Here is a 13,147-nt window from a genome sequence, read left to right as displayed (position 1 = left end):
TGCTCTCTCAGCTCTATTTTTTTTTTAACATAGTTTTTCTAATAATAATTGGATCATCTGAGAATTGGATCTTCTTTCCCACCTCTCAGTTCTGGTAACCAGCATCCCTCTTTTTTTTTCCCCATGAGTTAATCCCCTGGAGATGGGAAATGTTTTCTGTTGTGGTTTTTGTTTCCATGTAAGATCTGAACAATGACTTGTGAGTTAGCTGTGACAGGTGTTAAAATACCTTGGAGCAGGCTGAACATTCATATTGATTAACTAATACATGGGCAGAGGTTTTTAGAACTGATTGCTTTTCACTAAGTGTTTTAGAAGGAAGTAGAGAAAATGTGCTACATTATCACTTTCTTTCTAATCCATTTTCATGTACTATACTCCATGTTCATCTAGTTTAACTACTGAGCTGTCAAAGACCAGAAAACAGTGAAGAATGTAGTTATGTGCTTATCCAAAAGACTGAATCTCGCTGTTTATTGCAGCTGTTTATTCATAATATAATTAGGCAGAAATAACAGCTTATGCAAAACTTAATAAATTCCTGGGACAGTCCTAATTGATTGATGAATATTTTTCTACCAGCCTATCTGGTAGAAATGCCTTTTCAAAATAGAGAACTTTCAAATGTACAATTATTGAGTGTCCCTTTGCCTCATCACTACAGTTAGATAGTATTAATAAATACAAGCCAAAAAGATTTATCTGGTAATCCAAACACCTGATTTTTGCATTTTATACCTCAGCTGTGATGCAGTTTTCAGTGAAATTATTCAGTGTACAAAGTATGCAAGATGAGATCCCTTTAGGAGACAAAGCTGAAATCAATTTATCACAAATGTTTCAACATTGTGTTGAACTCACAGCTGACGATGAGGCAGTGTGGCCTGATCCTCCTGCTGAAGGATGCATCATGGTTGAAAAAGATGAAACTTAACAGTGCTGAAGTAAATGCTTGTTTTGAGCATTAAAAAGTGAATATTAACTGTTTCAATGTAGAGATAGTCCATAGCTAGCTTCTGAATTTTGATTCAGATGTACAGATGAAAATCTAAGATATTTAGATCTATTTTGCCCATAACAGTAATAAATTTCTCTAAAGACTAAAATTCTAGAATGTCAGGGCTGTTCACATGCATGTGTAAGAGCACCAAAGCCACTTCCTTCAGGCAATGCACACTCACTTCTGAGGAAATCCATATCCTCTCCTCTTACATGCCAGTGCGTGCCTCTAAGGTGTGAACTGCTAGTACAAAATGTACATGTATTGCATGGTATAAAAAATAGAGTAATCACCAGACAAAATATCTGTGAGTTTTGGGGTTTTTTCCGTTTTTGGAATTCTGCATGCCTGTGCCAAAGGCCCCCAGCAGCCAGCACAGGGTCTTCTCCCAGATACACCGAGGCCAAGGGAAAGATTTATTTTACCTGCACTGCACCTGCAATGTGGTCCTCACTATATGGTAAAAAACATTTCCTTTTCTCAGGGGTAATTGACCATGAAGCCTGTTCTGATAAGCAGAGATGAAGGTGTTTCCTTCCATGCAAAGGCAGAACAGAACCAGTGAATTTTAACTTACTCCAGTACTGTGCATCACTAACTTGCATTCCAACTAGCTCTCAGTACATTTTGTGGAACAAATCTTTTCTTAGCTTCATGACTAAAAAATCCAAAATCTTTCATTAATTTTCCTTTAATGCTACTAATGAGTTCCTATTATACTTCAAGTACCTCTTCTACCTTAAATTAGTTTACACTGTCAAGTCATGTGTGGAATGAACTGAACCATTCTTAAATTTCAAAAGCACTAATTAATTTTTAACTCAGGAACAATAAAAAGTAAGAACAGGTTTCTCTGAGACCTGTGGTGTAGTTTCAGGCCCCCTTAAACTTTGTTTTGATTATTTGGATTTTCCTCTTTTCAGAGTTGATTGAAACACTATACTGCTACGTGCTTACACAAGCCGTGCAGACTATTGCCTTCATTAATGAATGTATGGATATATGAGAGTTAACATAAAGTCATTGCAATAAAGCACTACCTTTTTATTATTATTATTTTATGCATTAAATCATTAAATAATTAAGTTATGAGCTATCTACTCTTTATGACTGCTACAAATCAGGAACTTGTAAGACATAAGGGAAACATCAGTAAGGACTCCTGGCTGGACTTTCACCTGTATGTGAAAGTGAACAGGAAAATGCTGGTCCTATATATGCTAATTTAAGCCTCGAAAAATATCAATTAATTCAGATTTATACCTCTAGATTTTCATTGCCATAGCAGACTCATTTCCCCTTTTTACCAGTAAATGGGATAACACTGGACCTAGCATGAACTTACTAACTGAGGTTCAGAGTTTGATTAAACAGAAACTTGTAACAAAGTCTTTAAAAAAAGTCAGCACAAAACTTCAGTGGGTGTTCTGACTACACTAACATTTATTTTATTCACTTGTATTTTTATAAACAGACTTTGCTTTGGGATACAAAGAGTTTTTCTATTTGTAATGCATAATAAAGTCATGTCAAGGAAAAAGGATGAGAGAATGCCAGAAGTTCTTTGGTTTTATTTCCTTATATATTCAGTACATTTAGTTTTCCAGATAAGCATTAAATGGATGCACTGCTTTTCAGAAATCCTTCACTTATTTTTACATTAGTTGAAGTTATGATGCTCTTAGCACAATTTGTGGTAATTTTGTTAATACTAAGCTTTACTGCATTACCCTGTAGGTCTTTTGTCAAGTCTGAGGAGCCATTTGCACAATTTCATCTAGAATTTTCAAAAATACCATATAAATATATTTTCTACTTTAAAAGAAATAATACAAGTAAAAAAAATAAAAAAAGAAAAAGCTAAAAAAAAAAAAAGCCTAAGCCTACTCAGGGTGTAGCAAGATCCTTGTGTAATTTTTATTTGCAAATAAAGAATCGTACAATGTGTCCTGGGCCCTGCACGGGGTGCCCAGGGCAGCAAGAATTCTGCAACCAGAGCATTGCCAGCAGCAGGAAGGATGGGGATGATTAACCCAAAATTTAGGACAGGCAAATTTTCTAGAACCTTTTCATTGCCTGACTCACCTTTCAAGAAGTGTTTTGACTGTCTACTTCTGTCAGCATGATCAGGAGCACACAGTTTGGACTAGCACACAAATTGTGCTCCAAGGATCCCTTCGACAAGCTGGGCCATTTGCTCACAGCACCCTTCAAGGTTCCCTCACCCATGGCTTGAAAATGTAAGCCAAAACCCATGAGAACATTTTCACTGAAGTCCTGTTATAAGAATAAGAGTGGCTAAAGTAGACCAATAATTCATAACTTACTGAGCTGATGACTATCCAACAATTTGCTATAGAAATATCTTTATCTTAATAATGAACAATTAGATTGATGAAGTTAATTTCCAACTTTTAAAAAAGTATTCTCTCTTCAAAATGATCATCTGGGATGATCTACATTTGCCCATTGTAATATTAGCAAAATGATGGTATTCATTTTAATTTAATGAATAGAAATGCGCAAACACCTGCCTTTGTGCTAATGATCTTGGCATTTGAAATGATCACGGTGCATGGCTGCAGGTTATTAGACATGTCCAGCAAAACAGTGTCTGCATCTTACATTTGCGGGTTTGTAATTCACTGAAGGTATCTTGTTTTCCCAACTGGGTCCACTTATGACAGTCATGACAAATAACCTTCCATTGTTGGTACATTTACTTCTTTGGAAAAGGAGTTGGGAAATAGGTTGGGGGTACTTACATGAATAGGAAAGAGTGTGTTGTGCACCCGGGTGGGCAGGGAATATACAAGAGATAAAGAAACAGTTTTATAAATTTACTAAAAATCTTCCATTTAAAGGTGACATTACATGTAGTATAAGATTCTGGAAATCCCTGCAGCATTCTCTGTATTTTATAAGAGCAGTTTTTCTTAATAGGAAAGTCTGAAAATGTTTATCTGTTTTATTTTCTTGTGCATCTCTGTCTGTCCTCAGACAGATTTGTCTTCAGTCAGATCATCATAAACCTTTGCCTTGTAGGTGACAACTCCTTGCTTTACAGCACTGCAAGTCAAGATTGCCTGATCTTAAGGAGAAGAAAAACCTTGATTTTTTCCTTTTTCTTTTCTATCAGCAATTTCTTTATGTCAGGCCCACAATACCACCTTTTATTTTATTTTATTTTTTTACTATTTTCAATTCCATTCTTTCATACTTTATCCTAGGATAATCACCCTGTTTATCTCAGACTACACTGATACCTCAGACAAATCACTTGCACTGAAAAGAAACTGTCCTAGGCCCTTGGCTACTGTTCACCAACAGGTGCTATTATCTCATTACTGAGCACACCAGAAAGCCAGTTTTCACTACACTGCCCTGATATTTCACCAGTAAAAAAAAAAAAAAAGCAGGTTATTTCGCATAGCCAGAGCTTTCTGTTTCCTGCACTGTTTTGTTGATGCTCGTTCTGTATTTCTATACATTCCCCCTGAGCATTGAACTGGAAAATAAAATTGAAGCTATTAGTCCTTTCTATAAAAATAAAAATCTCACATGCTGAGCACTCATCTGGCCTTCATAACTCCTCTTTGGTTTTTCCACATTGTGTGATTGGGTGCAAGAAAATAGCTCAATTATCTTTTGGACATGGGCACTAATGAGGCCCAGGGCACTCTGAGCTAATTGGAAGGAGAAGCCCAGTGTTTTAATGATTGCGGTCTTAATATAGCTAATAACCAGGATGGCAGCAGAATTTGTCAGTGCCACTTTTTCTATGCTTCCCATTTTGCCCATTCTGGCATGTAAATTCTTCCTTACTGTTACTTGGGGCTGACTGCCCCACAATTAACGTGATTTCTCTAGGTTAGATGTTTATGAAAATGTCACGTCACTGTATGCAAGACGCAGTACACTGAAATGACCCTTCTTCCGAGCAAAATTGTTCAGCCTGTGCAATTCGTAAGCAGAAAGACTAGTAGGCAACTGAATCAGTTGTGATACTCCAAATTGTCCTGGTCACACAGAGCTCCTAGAATAATTGTTGCTACGTCCTGTTTGATTTTCCTTGTAACTCTTGGAGCAATGCAATTAGTGGCGATATGAACATTAATTGACCTAAGCATTGAATCAGAAAGGCATTCCCTGGAGAAGGACTGTGAAAGTGACAACCCTGGAGGAAAAACTGACATTTCTAGTTTGTGTTTCCACAAGCAGGTAAGCAAATGAATGAAAATTGGACTGTGTCACCAAGTGTAGATGTCCCATTAACAAGCCCTGGGGAAATATTTTCTAGGACCATCAGCAAGTGTGTTTTATGTGGCAAGCAAGCTGCTGTTCTAGTGAATTGATGGTTTTCATGCATAGTCAGGAAGATCCCTTGTTTATGCACTGCCAGGCTGTGTCCTGTTCCCAGCTGTGCTTTAATACCTTCAGAAACACAGCTGGCAACTATTCTGCTCCAGAGAAAAGTGCCTGTTCCTTCACTGAGGTACAGTGGCTGCTGTTTATGAGAAAAAAATGGTGCTAATAACCTATGCAGTTCCTAAAGGCTAGGAATTCTGATATAAAATTCTATAGCTTAACCCAGAAAGAAGGAGAAACCTTAAAAAAACAAAGAAAACAAATCTGTCATTCTCTTCGAACTGTTCATAGCCTATGTAACCTATAAAGTAAAAGCTATTGAAAAATAACTATATATAAATGTAAACAGTTGAGCAAAACTAAGTTAAAGGTGTGGCAGTGCCACACCATCCCATGCCTGGGGAAGGAGATGGAGCCAGGGAGATTCCTCATGCTCAGGAATGGACACAATCCACTAACACCGAGCATGGGGGCAAAGACCGTAAATGCACTCACTCACTCCATCTTCCCATCCTGTAGCAGAGGACAGGTTCAAGCTCTGAAACTCAAGACTTCTGTCACCGTGGCAAACAAGACAAAGCCAGGAGGAAAAGCTGGTAGAGGCAGGCAGGAGCTGGGAGCGGTGAGGAGCTGATTTTCCACACTTACACCAACAAAGGAGTTCCTGCTCCAGAACAGGGGTAGGCACATCAACACCTGCTATGGTTTAAGTACAGTGACCATGGTATAATCAGGTTGGAAAATTCTGGTAGGTGGATAAACACAGAAGAAAGAGATCTGAGGCCTGCTTGGCTGCCAAATTACATTTGCAATAATTTCTCAGCCTGAAGTAGTGCTCTGGGCAAAAAATAGGAAAGAGCGCTCCCCATCCTGCAATTCCTACGTATGTCAGCCCCCACTTATTCCTGTTCATTTAGACCTAAACCAGAGTATTTAAAATGAAGCGTCCATTGCATATCTGTGTAGAGGCATGCAGGGAAAAGAAGCCATGCCCTTTTCCAATGGTGTTTCACAGCTCAGTCCATCACATTGATAGACATTTACTTGTTCAGCTTCAGCCAGCTGGACAGGGAAAGAAAAGCCCCTACTTTCACATAAATCCTATCAAAATATCACAGGATTACATCATCATGACTTCAGTGCAGTATTCTAATTTCAGCATAGTATTTTTTCTGATCCACCCATAAGGAAGAAGAGATCAAGTTCAAGAGCACTCTTCGTACCTCTTACAGTTACTTAAAAAAGGCTTTGTCTTAGGCCAAAGTATACAATCATTTAGCTGTTTTCTTGGTAACCAAATGCAATTATTAAATAAAATTATTGCAATGGCATGAATTTACTCCTGCAGTTTACAGAATCAGAAGTGCAGTAGTGCAGAGAAAGCAAAATCCAATCGTTAAAGGTAGTTTCTCTGGTTTTCCTTTAGCTCTTATCATCTCTAGGCTTCAATTCTCTCCAAATTTTTCTGCATGTCACTCTCTTTTATTAGCACTCCAGGGCATTGTCAATACCTGATTTATAAAGACAATGAAATTATAACAGCAAATAATGGTAAAACACCAGGCTGTTGGTCTGAAGATGGCCATCCATGGACAGCAAACACTGCTGGTACGCTTTTCTCCCTTTACCCCTTTTTCTCCATCAGGCAGCACCTGGCTGAATTAGTCACATCTCCACCATCTGATGTACTCAGCTGCATATGAGTTCTCACACTACTCAGGAAAGGGTAAAGCGCAAGGTATCAAAACCACTTGCCTTTAGTAAAATAACATAGTAATAAATAAACTTAACTCCACTATTAAATTCTATTTGAACTGCAAGGCTGTGCACCAAATTCCAGTATTGACTTCTTTTATAGTCACAAAGTTATCATCATCAACTCTAAAAAAAACAGATTTTAAGGACCACCTTAAACATATATAGACACAATTGTGAGGGTCTGGGGTGTGTTTTTTCTGAAGTATGCATTAATGCAGCATATGGCTTAACAAACTTCTTGCAGCTAAGACTGGATTTTCAGATCTCTGCTAAGGTGTTCCTACCTTGCTATTTCTTTATTTTGAGTAGTATAGCTGAGATAGCTTAAAATCAGGAGAGGAAGGTAGCAGCCTGCTGGACAAGCTCTCTTCAAAGAAAAAGAGCTTTCTTCAAGATCATCAGGCTTGCAAGTCAAAATCTATTTTCCTAAAGTCATGAAACATTAATAAATTCAGAACGTTACCAGTATGTACTTTCCCCTTAGCTGATTTTGTTTCTTTTCTCTGGCAGTTCTTAAGATGTGGGTGTGGGAAAGTCATGGTGACCGAGATAAAGGTCAATTCCCTGCTAATCCCAATGTAATCCATGTTAGAGCTGCCCTGGGAGCGGTGCTGTGCGCTGTGGCTGCTCATCGCCCTCCAGAAGCTGCACACTAGTCAGTAATGGCCAATTCTCATTATAACCCAACCTGCCCTTGGCAGCAAGGAAGAAAATGGGCACGTGCAGGGCTAAAAGCTCTGGTTTGGGAATCCTAGCCTCACACAAACAGGTAACACGGCAACTGGAGACCTGGGGTTTTGTTATCATCCAGTATGTCTCTTTCAGAAAATGGAAGTAAAACAGAAACTCTTGATTCCTAAGGATAGGTCTTTAACGGAAAGCTGGTAAATTGAGAATCTCTGGATCATGCCTCGTGAAGAATTATCTGCCCAGATTCACTTGCAAAGTTACCCAATCAGCCAGACGTCAGTCATGCTCAAGCTCAGAGGAAGCCTTGCAAAATTATTTGCTCACTACACCCATGTGACATTAAAATAATTTGCAGATTCCACGGACAAAATTATTTTAGTGGTCACAACAAATGAGTGCTCCAAACCAACCTCTGAAAAAAGCCTCATACACACGTAGCTGTGGCTTCCTAGCTGGCACCATCAGTCATCTCAACCCTTCACCCTCCATAAAGTACACTGAATTATGTTGCAAATTTTCTAGAAAGCTCAGTCCTTTTAGGTCTCATCTGTGGTTTTGTTCAGACCTTTCCACACAATTTCTGTTCCCAAGGCAGCCTGTCCAGAGGCAGTGGCTCCTGTGACAGTCCCTGTTTTTCCTCCCACAAGCTCTCAGCTCAACCCCCATCACCAAGATACTTCCTCAGGTCAGGAGCCCTTTGGCTCTGCTTCCCTTTCCATCCTCCCCTCCCAGACTGCCCATTTCCCTCTCACAGTTAAATTCAGCAGTGCTCTTCCAATCTGCAATCAGGAATGGAGCCAGAAAAGCCTCTTCTCACATTTGTAGCCCCATTACCAGAGTGCAAGAACACATCATCAGTAGGGTAAAACTAACCTGTCTCAGGATGGTCTAATCCCAGCTCACGTTCCCTATTAATGGGAACCCAATGGCAGTTGTCCCCAAGCCACCCACAGTGCAGGGCTGGGCAGACATGGCCTGCCAGGGTGGACAACTGTGCTCTCCTGCCCATCAGGTCTCCGCAGCTCCTACACATCTGCGTTACACGAAGTTCAATCAGATTTATCTGACACTCTTTAGAGTTCGTTCTAATCATTTGAGTACACTTTCACTGTCACACTGATATTACGGGGAATTTTTCTGGTCTAATATCTGTCCTGTCTTGTAACGAAGCAATTTGGAGGATTGGACATTCCTGCCACCACCATCCAGGAGGATTAACAGGGGTCTAGCAGTGGGAGCTTCAAACAAAACCATCTGTGCCTTGCTCTGCACCCATGGCAGGCAGCCGAAGTCTGGGGCAATCTGCTACGGCCCCCAGTGCAGCAGCGGGGGCTCCTGCTTGATCAGGAGGGCTCAGTGAGGCTTCTGCAAGCCACTGCTTGCTGCCCCTCTGCTCTCTGCACCAGAGGGGGCTGGCATTTCTTTCCCACCGCCATGTGCATGGTGCAGAGCACTTTCCCAATGCCGCTGGCAGGGCCCAGAGGAAAGGGTGGCCCAAGCCAGGCAGCAAGTGCGTTTTTTCCCCTCAGCAGTGCAAAGAAGAGGAGGCAATGGGGCATGGGCACTTCTCCTGAGTCAGTCACCCTCTGACTGGGGGGGAGCACTTGGAGCCGGTGTTCTCTCACCAGCTTTGCCACTGTCTTGCCCTTTCCCTGTATGAAGTGCCTCTACTGCCTGTAACTGCCTTTTCCATTGGATATTCACACCATCAACTTTAGGCACCTATTTTAGCTGGCTAATTTAAGAGCCTAGGTCCATCTCATTGGGTACTAACAAGAAGTTGTAATTAAATGACATTTTCTATGCTATATTAAACTCTTTCAGTCAAAAAATATCTCATTGAAAAATCAGGAAATAAGTCCCCAGGGCTATCATTATCCATCTGCTTTCCTAGCAACTTTAGACAACTGCAAAGAATTTTAAAATAAATTCATACAGGATGCATCCTTCTCTCATGCCATTCATGACGTGCACCAGACTTTCCTTCATGTTGCTTTCTTGGAGAACACGAGTATCACAGTTATTAGTTAGCAACCAAGTGTCCCCAGCCAGCAATGAAGGCAACAAGCTCCTGTGTTCCCAGGTGGCCTTTGGCTATTTACGTGCTAACAGTGAGCTGCTCTTCAATGTCTTACAGACCCATCATGGAGAGAAGTTGGTTACCACTTTGAACAGGCTGGAGAGTTGCCAGCTGATGTATAATTAAAAGCAAATGAGCAGAAATCAGTTTTGGAAAGCCTAGGAGATCAAAGCAAGAAGGTTCAGTTTTTGGGGAGGCCAGCAGGAAGATGACGGTTTTTCTAGCATCTAAATAGATTTTAACATGACCACAACATCCTTTTTTTAATTGAAAGCTGGACAGAACTGGAGTTGGAGCAAGTTGTTCCATTCATACAGGAATGCACGAAGCATCCCAATACTGCTTGGGAAGAAGCTGGGAGGCTGGGGAGGGCACAGGTTTTAGGGAGTTTAAGAACAAGTCAAGTTACCCAAATAGCCAGTGTCTCTGCATTGACTGTGTAAGCAACTCCCCAAGGCAACCAGCCAGGCTGGCTACCTAAAGCTGGGCAGCATCAACATCCCCTCCCAGGAGCAGCCCAAAGCCCAGCAGTAGGAAAGAAATCACCACCTTGAGAGTGGAGCAGGAGGTTTGCAGGAGCAGACTCAAAGGACCGAAGCAACCAGAACTGGGTCACCAACAGCTGAGCACAAAACTGCTAAGCCTGAAATGCTTCCATTTGTTCAGTGCCAAGCACAGCAGAGTCCAGATGTTTAAATTCAATTCTTTAGACAATAAAGATGACAGCAGCTACAATCCAACTGTTCTTTCAACTTTCAACACTACACACATACATGTTTCAAAAAAACTTCAAAAACAGAAACTGTGCTTCATTTTCTATTATGCTTTACAGTTACACATGCTCACCTCCCAGCAGCAGCCTTTTCTTAGAGCTGCATTATAGCTTTCCATGATACTGCTTAGGGCAGTGGGTGATCATTAATCTTTGCTTAATTCTTAGTCCAAACCTAAGTCTATACAGACCATTTATTTCATGAATACGCAAGTATATCGAAATTAAGATTTGAACAGCACTCACCTGACATTATTATCCTGAAAGTTTTACCATTTAGCTCTAAATGCAACTGGGAACATAAGTTATAAATAGACACTTAAATGTTCCTATCAGCTGAGGTTAATAAAAAAACATGAAAGATAAGATGTTACCTTTTGGCTCAGGATGTAAAAGCCTTCCAGTTATTTGAAAGATAAAGCCGTTTTCACATATCTTCCCCACCTCTTTGCTGTACACCTCTCCAGGGGGTGTGCAGTGACATCAGAGCATGCAGAAACTGCTAAACTTTCCTTGCACAACTTTTGGGGCTTAACTGCAGCCTATAAAAGCATTGGAGTTGCTGCCACCTATAGACAAGTGTTAAACACAAACATGCATTTGTTACTGGAAAATGGAAGTGCAAACTGACATGAAGTATATCTTTAATATTGCCATGTAAATGTATTGTTTACCCCACCATTCTTATCACCAGGCTTTGTGCTAATGAGCCGCATTAAACGTTTATGGCACAAGCCAGAATCTGCTGAAAACACCCAGCACCTCACGCACTGGTCCTTGTGTTGTCAGAGCTAATGAAAAATAAAAACCAAATTTCAGTAGCATATTGGTTACTATGCTCAGCATGTTTAATCCGTAAAGAAAATGAATTACTGTGTTTTAGCTCACTCAAATAACCAAGTATGGATTAACCTTTGATTTAGATTTAAACATGCCTGAGTCTTGTTGTCTAAGGACTTAGCAAGGCAACATAACATTTTTTGATTAACTCACAGTAGCTGTGCATAGATTATTTAAAACTACATTACAACCTCTCAAAAAAAATGCAAAGATGTAGTGTTGTACAATAATGCAACAATCCTGTCCTTTCCCCCTTGCATATTATGCCTGTGTCATCCAAACAAGTGCAGAATACAGCCATTTGCAAGATGAAATAAATGCAATTTTCAATATTATTGCAAGGCAGCAGTAGAATAAATTTTGCTGTAATTTCCACTTCTGGTATTTCTGTAATGCAAAAAGTGATGAATGAGTATCTACTTCATATGAATTAGGATTACCTGGAATCATGAAATCTAACTTTTTTAAAAAAGAAATTTTCATCCTTTTATTTTCCTTTTCAATACATATTAGGGAGTCAGAAGGTCAAATTTCTCAATGATTCTTAATGTCCTTGATTCCTGACTTTTCACAGATGCTGAGTATCTAACACTCCATCCAGGTTCTTGGGATCTGCTGTCACTGTAACATCTGTAAAAATAAAATCCGAAATATCTCATGTAGGGCACCCAAAATGCAAAACTTCACAAATCAGAGGCCATATTTTATAAAAGGTCTTCCTGCTTTTGCCCTAGAACAGAGAATTGGCAGATAGTATGAAACATTTGCTGAGACAAGAATATACCTTTCACAGCTAAGAGTTTCCCAGATCTGAAGAACAGATCTTAAAAAATAATAATAATAATTGTGAGAGATGAAAAGATGACTTTAAACATGCTGTAGACAAGATTTCTTTGTCACAAATGTAAAGGTTCAAGAAATCACAGTGTTCCAAGGTCTTTGAAGAACACTGAAAAGGAAAGGAAATCAGGAATTGTTTCATCTTCCAGTCCTTCTGAAATGGAGATGTGCTCAGCTATGAATAGCTTCGTTTTTTCCCCCATTGCTGGAAACATGCCTAGCCTGTGACTTATTCTGGAACAGCAAGGCAAGAACATCCTAACAATGTTCTCCTAAAGAGCTTATTTTATCTGTGCTTTAAACAGTAAAAACATTGTTGGTCAGTCTAAGTGAGAAATTAAAGGAGCTGGAAGATAAACAGAGAAAAACAGTTGCTCAGAGAGTACATGACAAGGGGTAAAATACTTCTTAAAATAACATAAGGCACAAGGAGTAGCCCTGATCTCAGAAGCTAGAAGTGCTCTATTGTCTCTTCAGGCAAAATACATTTTGCCTGTATGGCTTTTTGCCTGTCATAAACTGGTTCTGTGAGGGTCTGCACCTTCCTGGGGGGCATCTCTGTCCCAGTAAAACACCAGCACTCCAAGGACTGCATCCCACACCAAATCTCACATGCCTGACAAGTGGCCACACCTGGCGACCCTGAAGCCTACCTACCACAGCAGCACCATGCTCATCCAAACCCCATGACTTTGCCTTTCCATGCAAGTTTCTTTATTTTGGGAAGTAGCAGAGGTATATTACAAATTACACTGAGTATCACTAAATGCATAATGTTGCTCATCAGAGAGCCCCAAAT

This window comes from Falco naumanni, chromosome 14 (assembly GCF_017639655.2).
Source record: "Falco naumanni isolate bFalNau1 chromosome 14, bFalNau1.pat, whole genome shotgun sequence".
Classification (NCBI taxonomy): Eukaryota; Metazoa; Chordata; class Aves; order Falconiformes; family Falconidae; genus Falco; species Falco naumanni.
The sequence above is the reverse complement of the archived record's forward strand: the minus strand, read 5'-3'. Positions refer to the sequence as shown.